General features: G+C 35.8%; 1 long non-coding RNA gene across 2 annotated transcripts in view; it reads right to left on the bottom strand.

Moving 5' to 3' along the window:
* Nucleotides 1-6,176: 6,176 nt before the first annotated feature.
* LOC118625796 overlaps nucleotides 6,177-14,486 on the bottom strand; it is a 28,922-nt gene continuing 20,612 nt past the window's right edge. For both annotated transcript variants that reach the window (XR_004958727.1, XR_004958726.1), the window contains exon 3: nucleotides 6,177-6,241. This is a non-coding gene — a long non-coding RNA (uncharacterized LOC118625796). The remainder of the gene's footprint in view (nucleotides 6,242-14,486) is intronic.

The raw sequence follows: 14,486 nt of genomic DNA, 5'->3' as shown, positions 1-14,486 counted from the left end.
ATTAAACAAGCGAATATATATACATATTAGTTCTCTCCTCCCCGCCACATTTAGAGTTGGAGTTAATAGAATTAAATACATCTTATCTGTAATTTCAACAAAGCATTTTTCGGAAACATCCTCTCTGACCATCATCCTATATAAAATAAAACACTCACACACATCATACATACACCAAACCACATTCAATGTTCATATAACATATAAAATACATATAATACAATATACATAGAATCACACTTACTTAGCACACATAAACATATATATACAATATAAAACATAACACACATAATAAACAACCGACTTACACAAACACACATATCCACACACATTATTTTCTTCATAGCATTTACTCAGTATCTGAAATTATACAGTTGGTTGTACTAGTGATTAAATACTTGTGCTCACTAGAAAGTAGGCACTAATGGAAAGGGAAAGTGGCCCAGCCCTAGTTGCTGGAAAAGACCTGAACCTGACAGGGGGACAAACGATTCATTTATTTATTTATTTATTTTTATACAATAACTTTGTGCCCAAAGGCTGAGGGGCAGGAAGGTGGGAAAGAATAAAGTTTCTGTCCTCTTGATACTTAAACATTCTAATAGGCTCTATTATTTGCAATTTTAGAAAATTAAATTATACATTCACTTAAATTTCTACACTGAATAAAGTTTATTGTACTTTTAATCTTTTTTTTATCCTCTTCCGAGGACATTTTTGCATTTATCTTCAGATAGAGCAGGAGGGAGTGAGGAAGGAAGAGAGAGAAACATCCTCTCACATTGACTGATTGCCACCCACACAACCCCAACAGAGGCCAGGGACGAACTGCAACCGAGGTACGTGCCCTTAGCGGAAACCGAACCCAGGACTCTCTGGTCCGCAGGCCAATGCTCTAACCGCTGAACAAACTGGCCAGGGCAAGTTTATTGTACTTTTAATAATAGACACTGGTTCCTCTATTTGTTAGAGTTAAGTCACTGGACAAGTTAGTTATCTTATGAACCTCGGTTTTTCAACCTGTAAAATGGAGAATCATGATCTACTTCACAGAGACGATGTGAAAATTAATTGGTAGCAAACATAAAATAACATCCCAAACAGAGCTAAGGGCTCAATATACATTCATAGAGACTTACTATAATTTAGACTACTCTAGGACGGTCAGTATGGTACTAATTTTACCCACTCAGAGTACTTACTTTCAATTCAGTAAAATATTTAAAATTGATTTCAGAATTAACTAAAACCTGTACTATTATAAATAGTATAAAATTATTTCATGAACATATTTCAAGCTCACGTATGTCCAGCTTTTTTTCCATACTATTTAAGAGCATTCCAAATTTGCATACTTGATATATATACAACATTGAAAATGGATAAAAGTCTATCTTTTACTATTTGTTTATATATATGAAAAAGTTCTATAATTATATACAAGAAACTATTATATTTCTGTAAGTGCATTAGCAGGAGGATTTTTCATTTGTAATTTTAAGCCCTTCTTTATTAAAGTTTTTACAAGAGCATATATTACTCACATAATGAGTAAAAACAGTAAATACAGATTTTTCCAAAAATAGTCATTATAAAATATAATGTATTCCTTTTTTCTGAAGCATTTTGACATAAGTAGGTATATTAAAAGTTACAGTTCAAAGGACAAGACTTGTTGACTTAAGTCATTACTTCATCTTTTGTTTGTAGATGTTTATTATATTTATACAAATAAGCTTTATTTCTTGGATACTTTCATGAACTCACACCTCTCACATTTGAAGTTAGGACTGTTCCAGTGGGTGAATTTTGCAATCCAATCAGTTAGTACCAAATGCAATGACTTCATATTTTGGGAAAGTTGACATATTTTTTAAAAGTTTTTCATATGCTACACTTGGCACTAACTTCAGAATGCCCTAGATTGTTCTGGATCATTTCATGGCAAACTTAATTTCTGTATTACCTCACTTTCTCCCCCCAGAGGATGGCTTTTTTTCTGTTAAAGCTAAGCAGACATTAAAATCTCAGCGGGGAAAATATGACTCTTTTAATTTTTACAATAGGCTTTTCAGTCCCAACCATAACAGTGTTGGTTACAAGTACTGCTCAGTAACTACAAAAGGTTCTTTTCAGTTCAGTGTAGTTCAACATTTATTGACCATCTCATATACCACAAATTGGCTTAAGTTTAAGAGTAACAAAGACAGCTAAGTATTCTCTACTATCCAAAAAGTCATCAACTAAAAGGGGATAAAAATATCAAAAGAGAATTTCAGTATGAGTACTGAGGGCTACGGGTCCACAAAGGCGGAGAAACTCTCTAGCTTCTATTTTTCAAAACAAGTATACATTCTTCCTTTCAAGTTGATATTTCTCTCTTGTAAGTTCCTACTGGGCAAAATCCCTTTAAACCTTTCTTTGAGCCAGGCTTTCAAGATAACTATGAATAATCAGTCTGTAAATAATATTCCTTGTGGATAAAAATGATGAAAAGTGTTTGAGAAGAAATATGGTAGGGCCATATACTGAGGGTCTCAGAATCATGTGAAACCAACTTCAATATGAGAAGCACAGAAAGAATGCAGTTGACAGGGAAAAAAGGAAGAGGAAAGGTATGAGAGAAAGAATATGAAAAATTTTTTAATAAATCAGTTCTCTAATTTTTCTACCCTGTGGGCAAAACATCTCCTACTCAGGAAATCCCCTATTTGACTAAGGCTTCCAAATACGTATTTTGCAAATACGTATTTTGAACTTTTTTTTTTTTTTTTTTAAGCAACAGGACGCTATGTTGACTTTTGCTGTGAGCACATAAGTGAAGAGAATTTATCCTTGAAATCAATTTCATTTTGTTCAACAAAATGTTCTATGAAGGAATAAGAAGCAACCTGCATAAACCCATCTGGAAAAGCAGACATAAAAAAATATTTATCAGCCCTGGCCGGTTTGGCTCAGCGGTAAGAGCGTCAGCCTGCAGTGAGGAGAGACCCGGGTTCGGTTCCCGCTAAGGGCATGTACCTCAGTTGCAGTTTGTCCCCGGCCCTGGTTGGTCACGCGGGTGGCAGCCACTCAATGTGTCCCTTTCACGTCGATGTTTCTCTCTCTCTCTCTCTCTTCCTCTCTCTCCCTCCCATTCTATCTGAACAAAAATGGGAAAAAATGTCCTCCGGTGAGGATTAAAAAAAAATTTTTTTTGAAAAGAATATTTTACTGTAAAGAAACTATAATATGAAAAATGAAATGACACAGAGTGCATTAGTGACAAGGCATGGAGTAGGGCTCAGATTTCACTAGATATTGAATTAATTAAATAATTACTTGTCACATATCTTTATCTTTTCTAACAGCAACCTCAGAGTTTAAATGTTTGAGTAGGGGGAGATTCAGATTCCTACCATTACCGAAGTCCCTGTGGTCCAATTTTACCCATTCTTTCAATTTTAAGATCACTTTAAGAAAGCACTGACCACCTTGGATGGTATAGCTCGGTTGGCCAGAGTATCATTCTGTTCACTGAAAAGTGCTGGGTTCGATTTCCAGTCAGGATACATACCTGGGTTGCAGATTTGGGGCGTGTGCCAGAGGTAACTGATCGATGTTTCTCTCCCTTCCTCTCTCTCAAAATCAATAACATTTTAAAAAAATAAAAACTGACCACTGCGTCAAAATAACCTTTAATTAATTTTACTTATCATATTTAAAGAAATGACCCCCAGAGAACCAATTTTATGGAATAATTGGAAAATCACACTTTTAGAACATATATTGTTAATGGGTGCATTGCTAATTTAATAAAAAAAATTATCAAAGATACACTTTTTTCTTCAGTCTTATATGGAGGGCACAAGATTAAAGCAAAGCAGGAGTCGTAGAAATATTTTTCAAAGAATTTTTGTGTGTCATGACTTAAAGTAGGAACTTTTCCACTTGAAAATCTTCTAAGATGAATGTTTAGTATTTACTGTAAGATGTATTTTCCAAATTAAAAGCATGCATTCAGGTTAAGAGAGATGTGAGCTGCCCTGGCCGATTTGGCTCAGCTGTTAGAGTGTCGGCCCACAGACCAAAGAGTCTCAGGTTTGATTCCAGTCAAGGGCACGTCCCTGGCCCTGGTCGGGTTCATACAATTGATGTCTCTCTCTCTCTCTCTCCCTCCCTCCCTCCATCCCTCTCACTCTGTCTGAAGATAAATGGAAAAGTATCCAAATATCGGGTGTGGATTTTAAAAAGAGAGAGAGAAATGTGAGCTAAAGAAGCTATGAATGAGTAAACATAAATGGATATAAATCACCAGTGTATAATAGTTTACAAATTGTCTTTTCACATTATGGATCTCTTTAAAAATACTTTCTAAGTAAAGGAGAATGAAGCACCTTAATCTTCAATGAAGTTAATAGGAGATATGACCACTTAGAAGATTCAATCATCAACTATGCCCTGAGAATAAAAATCTGAACAAAATGTAAATAAAATATTATATACTAAGATATAGATGTATTTATATTTATAAATATATACATATGTATTCACATATATAAAGTACATGACTTGGAGGAAAGTCACACCTCAAATCAATGAAAGTAAGAAACAGCATGAGAAAGCCCGTATTTATTTAAGAATGTTCTACAGGTGTAAATTACAGTGTAAAATGTAATCACTGAAATAATTTAAATGACCATAAAACAAGTTATTGAATAAACTACTAATATTTTATTTCTATACCAATCTACTTTACCAAATAGCATCACTTCATACTATATTTTACTAGATACTTTAGAGGTCATTTTTATTCATTGAACAATAATGTGTATAGATTATAAATAATTTATTAATTTTACAATTGTCTTCTTATCTTCAAAATAGGGGCAATTCTTTCTTCTGTCAACTAATGTGGTGTCTGTGTTTTATTTATAGTATAAGTTGTACACAGTTTATCAATGTTTAAATTCCTGCAACGAATGTTAATTTTTCAAATTAGTCTGGCTTTTAGGATAATAGGGGAGTTTGCCCAGTACAGTATTATCGATTGTACAGTAGACTTACAGGTCTGGAAAAGATCTCATGGCTAATCTGGTCCAAGATCTTGCCTCAAGATAGGTCCAAAGTGGTTAGTAAGCAACACAATTTAATAAAAATCTGATACTTGAAAATAATTACTTAGACATCTGGAATTCAAAAGAAAGTTAATAAAAAGGAAAAAGTTAGTTTTCTTCTGTATGACCCTTTCTACACACATTAACAAAGTTCTAAGATTAGTAGAGGTCAGAACAGTGGAAAAAATACAACTTTTGCTGGGGAAACTTTCAACTCAGCCCCAACTTTAACTTGGCTCTCACTCTTCTTATTCTCCACAGGGAGAACAGACCTCTTTGCTGTTTTCTACTTCTCTGGCACACAAGGTGACTTCATGAATCTAGCTTTTCCACAATGTGTGCAAGCAATGCTGCCTTTATAGCTTCAATAAAATAATATACCTTATTTTATTCTTTATCAACAACTTAAACTTTTTATGCTTATCATCTTTGCATGTGGCATTTGATCACCTTCTAAAATGTATTTTAAATTCTGCTTCTCTTTATACTTATCTAACCTCACTATCAATAAAGAACTGATATAATTATTCCATCACCAAGTATATTGTATCCTCCATAGTTTACCTAGTATGAGATCTAAGATGAGGCCTCCAGGCTACTTCAGTTGACTAATTTTTTATCATATTCTTTATATGTTTTAAAAACAAAACAGAATATATTTGTGGCATAAATAGTGAACCTTGACTTGTCCCCCCAAAGTGCAATAACCAAGAAAGCAAAAATGTGGCTACAACTCCCCGCTTCTGGCACACAGAAGATATTGCTAATCAATTATAAATGTACTCTTTCCCTCTGCACTCAAATGCAGCCCCAGAATCGTTTTCCAAATAATGCTCCAGGCAACCGCTACTGCTCTACAAATGTTGGCACAGAAATATAAACATATTTGTATTCTCTGGTATGGAAAGGTTATTGCAATTTTGAATTTATGTAGTATCTATGCAGCTGTGAAAATCCTAGGTTAGTTGTTCTCAGTTTAAATGGACTAAATATTGGAATATTCCACTTTTCCTTTGGTAATCACCAGTACAGGCAAAGCACTTACATCCAGCTGAAATATGTAAAGTAATAAGCAGTCATCCATAAGGTAAGACAAAGGCACGATGTCCCATTTTACAAAGTGGGCAAGCTGCCAACCCCAATAACTAGAGAATAGATAGAAAAGATGCTGAATTTTTAAATAAAATAGGGGTTATCATTTTTATTTTTGTGTTAAAATTATAAATATTTAATACATACCTCATTGATTCAGTGTGAGTGACTATGTGACTGAGGTTCATCTTCTCTTAGAGGACAAAGCCCAGACACCTTAAAATGATCAAGGCCCTTTGCAATCTGTGTTCCCAACTTTTAGCATCCACCACAACTTTCTAACATGTGTCCATCAGAACACATGTTACATTCTAGCCATGCTAGACTGTACCCAAGTATGTGTGCTTTTCACATCCCCAGACATCTAAAAGTCATTCCATTTGCCATCAATGCCTTCTTTCCTCTCCTTTACAATTCTTACTTATTTGTCAAGATGCAGGTAAAAATTAGCTCCTCTGAAGCCTTCTCTGAACTTGGCCACATCAATCATTTTCACCCTGTGATCTTGAACACTTTGCACAGACTTATGTTGCTCTCCCTGGGTCATGACACTATAATTAATCTCCCATAAACTACATACATGGTCCTCAAAGATAAGAACACTGGTGCTTTCATATTTGTGTCTCATTTCTTGAATAGTATTTAGACAGGTAGAAACTCCACACATATATTTTAAATAAATAAATGAACATTTGAACAATCATACACTAACCTAAACTGAGATCAGGTTATAACCAAAAGCTTTCTTAGGTCCACACTAATCTCTCTACACCATTATCAAATTCATAATTGTGTTGTTTATCCAAGTTTTTCATAATTATGTTGTTTTTCTAAGTTTTTCTAACTCAAAAATGACAACCCTGCAACTTTTGTATGTACCCATTCTAATCCCTTCATTCTCTCCTTCCCCATCCCTAAAAAGTTAGTGAATACCACAGTGAGAGATTTTAAATTTAAAGTAAAAAATCATGCATTATTACAGAATAAGCACATTAGTTGCATTATTTTTTTTCCTGTTGTGAATCATGTATTTAATAATTCATACTAGGGATCCCACTTCTAGGAATATACCCTAAGAAGCCTGAAACACCAATCAGAAAGAATATATGTAACCCCATGTTTGTAGCAGCACTATTTACAATAGCTAAGATCTGGTAACAGCCCAAGTGTCCATCAGCAGACGAATGGATAAAAAAGCAGCGGTACATATACACAATGGAGTACTACGCAGCTGTAAGAAAGAAAGATCTCTTATCCTTTGAGACGACATGAAGGGACCTGGAAAATATCATCCTAAGCGAAACAAGCCAAACAGAGAAAGACAAGTATCATATGATCTCACTTATTTGTGGAATATAATGAACATAACAGTCTGAAGAATGGGGTAGTCCCAGAGATGTGGAAGTGGGGTACAAACTGACAATCCCCAGAAGAGGGGGTGGTGAGGAAGAGATAAACCACAGAACTTATATGCATGTATGCATGAACAATGGACATGGACAGGGCGGGGAGGGTGGGGGAGGGGGAATCATTGGGGGAAAAGGAGAAACATCTGTAACAAAAATAAATTAATTAATAAAAAAAAGAATTTATATTGGGTAAATAAACTGGATTATTTTGAGACCAGAAGTGCATTTATGATCACAGTTGACCCACTTTTTGAAGGCAAAAGGGTCACCCAATAGCTGATAAAATCCCTTCAAGAGTTACCTGGCTTAAACTTAGGAAGAAATTATCTGTTTATAATATAATATAAAATAAGTTCTCTTCCTTTGTTACGATTCTCTCTCTTCCCCGAAGAATATATTTTCCCTGGTCGGGGTAATGAGGGAACTCTTCCTCTCTTTTACTCTCACATGGCCAGTTCCAAAAGTAATTTCTTGTTCAAAGTATGTATATTTAGCCCTGGCTGGTTTGGCGCAGCGGTTAAAGCGTCGGCCTGCGGTCCAGAGAGACCCAGGTTCAGTTCCTGCTAAGGGCATGTATCTCGGTTGCAGTTTGTCCCCAGCCCTGGTTGGGTCGTGCAGATGGCAACCACTCAATGTGTCCCTTTTACGTCGATGTTTCTCTCTTTCTCTCTCTTCCTCTTTCTCCCTCCCGCTATATCTGAACAAAAAACAAAAAAATGTCCTTGAGTGAAGATAAAAAAAAAAAAAGTATGTATATTTATATGCTACTGTTTACATAAAAGATGTGAGTTGGTTTACAACAAAAAAACAGATATAATAAAATATAATTAGAAATAGAAAGCTGTTTCTATGGAATCAATGACATAAATATAAAATTTGTAAGAACAATACAGATGCTCTCATTGGGTTTAAATTCTTTTTCTTAGTTGCCTGAAAGAAAAGGTAAAAATGAAAGAAAGATAGAATGAGTAATGTAATTGTTACTATTTAAAAGGAAAAAGGAATTAACATAGCAGATACTGAAGCAAAATTTTTTTCTGCCATTGAATTCTACAGAAAAGTTATTTAAACTTTTATGTGTAAAATATGAAAAACTGAGTAGAAAGTGAAGTTTATTCTCAACAATTATATTTATAGTATTTGCTGAAAAATTTATATCAACTATTATTTATTTGAAAGGCATATTATTAAAACAAAACTCAGTGAAGATGATTATACATCAAGTTAAGTTAATATGGTCTAAAAAAATAATCTTCTTGTGGTCCAATTTCTCCAAAGACAGTTTTCAGAGTATTTAGGAAAGTGGTTCTTTCTTTTCATTTTTTTAACATATAAAAATTTCATTTATGTAAAATATAAAAAGAGGCAAAAATAGCCCTGGCCAGTTTGGCTCAGCAGTTAGAGCATCAGCCTGCAGACCAATGAGTTGCGGGTTTGATTCGGGCCAAGGGCATGTACCTCTGTTGCAGTGTCCCCGGCCCTGGTCAGGTCGTGAGGGAGGCAACCAGTCGATGTGACTCTATCACACTGATGTTCCTCTCTGTCTCTCTCTCTCCCTCCCTCCCACTCTATCTGATGATAAATAGGAAAGTATCCTCGGGTGAGGAACAAAAAATAAAAATAAATAAAGTAGGCAAAACTATTTTTAAAAAGAAGCAAAAATAAATACTTTTGTTTAGAAATGCATACTTAGTTATTAAAATAAAGAAAAGCAAGGAGGTAGGAGACTCTTACAATAATAAGAACAAAGAGGCAAAGGATAGTAATGGGATGAAGCATGAGAGGAGATCCAAGGAGGATCTTATTTCTTTTTTTAAATTTATTTTTCAATTACAGTTTACATTCAATAATATTCTGTATTAGTTTCATATGTACAGCAAAGTGGTTAGAAAAGCATGTACTTTACAGAGTGGTTCCCCCCTCCTGATACTTCAAAAGTACCCACCTGGCTTTATACATAGTTATCATAATATTATTGACTACATTCCCTTGTGCTGAAGGAAAGTGGTTCTTAATTCTATGAGAACTTTGAACCCTTTTAAGAATTTTAAACTCTGTTAAGTCTCTCAAATACTAACGACCTCTAAGCACAAAAATGCACATGCACACCCCACTCTGTATACAATTTTGGAGTTCCTGACCTCTTGATGCCTACCTATAGGTCCCAAGGACTAGTGTATAGATGGATTTATACAGCTTTTAAATAATTTTTTGTACATACCAATCTCAGAAAACACTTTTGATAAAAGATGAGGAGTAAATGATTCAAGGCTGCAGCTTCACTAAAATTCCTAAACTATTTCATCTGAATGACTCTTGTCAACCAATTGTCTTTGGCACCAATTCAACACCAACAGAAATCCCAAATTTTGGGTACAGTGAAAAAGGAAATGTTGTTTAGTACAAACAGTTCAACTTTGGTACAGCAAAGCTGTAGAATAGCATGACTGTGGAACAGTACACCTGTGAGGCGGCCCTGGGGCAAGGCAGCCCTGAGGCAAGGCCCCTCTCTAGCTAGACGGCTCTGCTCCAGTCTAGCCTTGTTAGTCCAGTGAAACAGCTTCAATGTTCCAGAAAAACACAGTCTTCAGTCTCCGACGGAAAAGGAAATGCTCCTTAAATGAGAGAGAAGCTGACTTATATAGCCAGAAATCCCCACCCCTGGTCCCTGATTGGTCTGTTCTCATACAAAAAGGAACCCCAAATCCTCAGTTCAATTGGTCCAAAAAGTACTGTCCTGATTGGTTGGAGTGGAGCCACTCTGATTGGCCAGTGAAGGTGCTGTTGAGGATATCACTGTGTAGCTCCAATTGGACAGGGAAAGTTCTTGGAGGACAAATATCACCCATGTATTTTATTTTATAATTTGTAGTAGATGTGCACAAACTCAGAGGATATAACATCTCTGAGTGCTTTTTATATCTACTCTATTGAGGTATAATTGAAAAATAAAATTATAACATATTTAAAGTGTACCACATGGTGATTTGATATATGTATATTGTATGTATGTACATATATATATATGTGCATTGGAGAATGATTATCACAAACAAGTGGATTAACACATCCATCATCTCACAGTCATCTTTTTTGTGAGTGACAACACTTAAGATCTACTCTCTCAGCAACTTTCACATATGCAATACAATGTAATTAACTACAGTCACCATGCTGTACAGTAGATCTTTAGACTTATTCATCTTATAACTGAAAGTTTGTACCCTTTGACCAACACCTTCCAAATTTCCCCACTCCCTATCCCCTGGCAACCACCATTTTAACCTGCTCCTATGGCATCAAAGTTTGTTTTGTTTTTCATTTCATATAAGTAAGATTATACAGTATTTGTTTTTCTCTACAGGCTGATCTTATTTAGCATAACGCCCTCCAGATTCATCCATGTTATCACAAATGGCAGGACTTTCTTCTTTTTATGGCTGAATAATATTCCATTGTGCATACATTACACATTTTCTTTATCCATTGATCCATCAACAAACATTTAGGTTGCTGCCATATCTTGGTTATTGTAAATAACACTACAATGAACATGAAGTGCAGACATCTCTTTGAGATACTGATTTCATTTCCTTTGGATATATACCCAGAAGTGAGATTACTGGATCATATCATAGTTCTATTTTTAATTTTTTGAGGAATATCCATGCTGTTTTCCACAATGGCTGTACCAATTGACATTCCCACCAACAGTACACAAGGGTTCCCTTTGCTCCATATTCTTGCCAACATTTGTTATCTCCTGTCTTTTTAATAATAGATATCCTGACAGATGTTAGGTGGTATCTCCTTGTGGTCTTGATATGCATTGTTATTAGTGATTTTGAGCATCTTTTAATATAACCTGTCCACTTGTATTTCTTCAGTGGGAGAATGTTTATTCAGGTCCTTTGTCCATTTTTTATCCAGATTTGGGGGGGGGGGTTGTTAATGAGTTGTAAGTGTTCCCTATATATTTTGGATACTAACCTATTATCAGTTATATGGTTTGTTAATATTTTCTCCCATTTCCCAGGTTGCCTTTCCATTTTGTTCACTGTTTTGTTTGTTGTACAAAACTTTTTAGTTTGATATAATCAAAAGCCAGTTTATGTTAGCATGAAAAAGAAAAGTTTTGAGCATAGTTTAAAGTTCAAAAAGTTTAAGGGATAAAAATGTCATTTGGAAAATAAGATTAAGACCAGCAAAATTAAGTTTTTACAACATGTGGTAAATACATCTGATCCTGCAAAGGGTCTCAATTAAGACAGGTGATGGATAATGTTAATATCCCTAAAAGGAGTTTTCACCTGTTCAAGGAAGTATGCTTCAGAGCCAGGATATCACATGAATAAAGAGGCATTTGAGAAAGTTTATTCTTTCTCCAACAATGGAGATAGGTAGGATATTGAAGGAAAGATTACTGGGAGGTAGAGAGACTTCTAAGGAGGCTGCTTTAGGAGTTTGACAAATAATGGAAGTGTGTTGAAACCTTAACATTTAAAGCTAGAAGGGACCTTGGAGTGCTTCTAGGCCAATTCTCCTCTTCCAGACCGGCAAGGAAAATGGGTTCATTTAAAATGGAATTGACACTGAAACTTGATGTCCAGCAAAAATTAAGTTCTTTATTTTGTCTGAAACCAATCTGTTTCTTGTTTCTCAATCTAATACATAGCAGTTTTAGGTACAGATATACAGATAGAGACATAGAGAGATCTCCATTTCAAATTCATCACTTAACAGTCCCTTAAAGTAATGCTCAGTCTCCCATTTGGATAAAAAACGTCAGTCTCACAAGAGCCTCTTCCTACCCATGTCCCTGTAAAGTCACAACCATTTTACGTGTAATATTTTCCTGGTGCTGGAGTGAAGGAGCCTCCAGCTTCATGCCAGCCCTTGCACTGGCATCTGCTGGTCTCTAAACTGAGGTCCCTTGTCATCATGGTTACTGTTGCCCCACTTGTCTCTGTTGCTGAAATTTATGGGCAGCAAATTTATGATCCATTCCTTTGGCTTGGACTTTGCTCCCAGAAGAAATTGGCATCTTCCTCTTGCCAACTCAGCTTTTCCTCAATTCTTACTCACTTCAGACTTCTGGTTTACCCTGCTGCTCCATCCATTTTCCTTGTCTGATGGCCTTTTCTCATCCCCTCCTGTGGAGTCACCTCACTCTGACTGTCTCTCATGTTAGTGTTCAAACCTCTCCTCTCTCTACATTGATCAGGGTCTCCCCTACTCAACAGCCTCTCTGAGTCCCAGTTAGGGGAACAAGGAACAGCTGCATGCCAATGATATCCCTGTCAACTTCCCAAACTCCTTCAACCTAGGCTAAAGCTAAGAGAGGACAATTAGGGCACATATTTAATTGGCTCCATATTTTCCTTCTTGCTATCCCTTCTGTCCACCAACCCACAGGCCAAAAAGGAGATCAGCTCTTCTCTTATTTCCCTAACTCCTTCTCTACACAGTCTATGTTCTTAACCCTTAAATAGATATAACCCAAAAGTAATGATCTGCTTTCATTCTATGTTGCATAACTGGTGTCTAATAAACTTAAGACTCCCTTTACCAAAATAACTTACTGAAATCTCCTGATACATCCAACACCAAGGGATACAGGAGATCCTGCCCTCCTAGGGATTACAGTTGGTGAATAACACAAGCTCACAAAGCGCTAGTATGCAATATGGTAATTGTACATGTACGCATAAAGCACTGAGGGAGCTCAGCAGGGAGCTAGATCAATCTTTAAAGTTCATTTCTGACTCATTTTGATAGAGTATTTTAAAAATATAATAAAGGAATACAGAATTCACCTGAAACTAACACGTTATATGTCAATTATACCTCAATAATAAAAAAAAAAAATACAGCATTTACTCATTCATCCTGTGCTGTTCTAGGCACTGAGGACACAGAAGTGAGATGGCTCTCCTGGAAGATATCCTAAATTACTTCTGTATCAAATAGAGACAGACCAGGGAGGGAGTGCTCAAGAAAACATCATGAAATGTGTGCGGTGGTCAAAGCAGGCATCATTAAGGAGTGAACTTTGATGAGAACCAAATGATGGGGGAAAACCAGGTATGTGAAGATCTGCCTTTCAGGCAGGAGGAACAGTCAGTGCGATAGTCCTGAAGTGAAAACTAGCTATGAATAAAAAGAGAGCCAACATGCCTAGTGTGCAGTGTGAGAGGAAAAGAGCTGTGGGGGATGAGACTGGGTAAGTGGGCAAGGATCAGACTGAGCATGTACTTCTAGGTCATGATAAATGGTTGGGTTTTGTACTAACTACAATGAAGAAGCACTAGAAGATTTTAAAGTATACATGTGACATTATATAATTTTTGTCTTTAAAAATTCATTGTTGTGTAAAAAATAAATTACAGACATATAGGTTTAAGAAAAAGGAAAATAAACTTAACAACTAGGACTCGAATGCATTCACCAACTAAAACAGAATTATGCTCCTTTTATTTTCAGAACACTAAGTAAGAGTTATGCTGAGCATAGAATAGCACTTGAATTCATCCAGTATATTTTCTCCCTTCCACTTATTCTCTTATTCATTCATTCTGCACACATTCGCTAAGCACCTTTTACATTCTAGGCACTGACACTTATCAGCAGGGCATAAGATTATCCCCAGCGCTTTAATCCTAGGAAATGCTCATGGAAGAACCACCAAAAAATTTCAAAGATCCTATCTCAAGTTACATCAAACAGTGGTAACCTAATATTGCAAATCAGATATCTTCTAGTTCTAATATTCTATAATTCTATGATGGTCCTATAATATTTTGGGGGAGTCTTTTAAAAATTACTGTCCTGGCCGGTGTGGCTCAGTTGGTTGAGTTGTCCCATGCACCAAAGGGTCATGGGTTCAATT

The sequence above is a fragment of the Molossus molossus genome, unplaced genomic scaffold, assembly GCF_014108415.1.
Source record: "Molossus molossus isolate mMolMol1 unplaced genomic scaffold, mMolMol1.p scaffold_m16_p_11, whole genome shotgun sequence".
Classification (NCBI taxonomy): domain Eukaryota; kingdom Metazoa; phylum Chordata; class Mammalia; order Chiroptera; family Molossidae; genus Molossus; species Molossus molossus.
The sequence above is the reverse complement of the archived record's forward strand: the minus strand, read 5'-3'. Positions and strand labels throughout refer to the sequence as shown.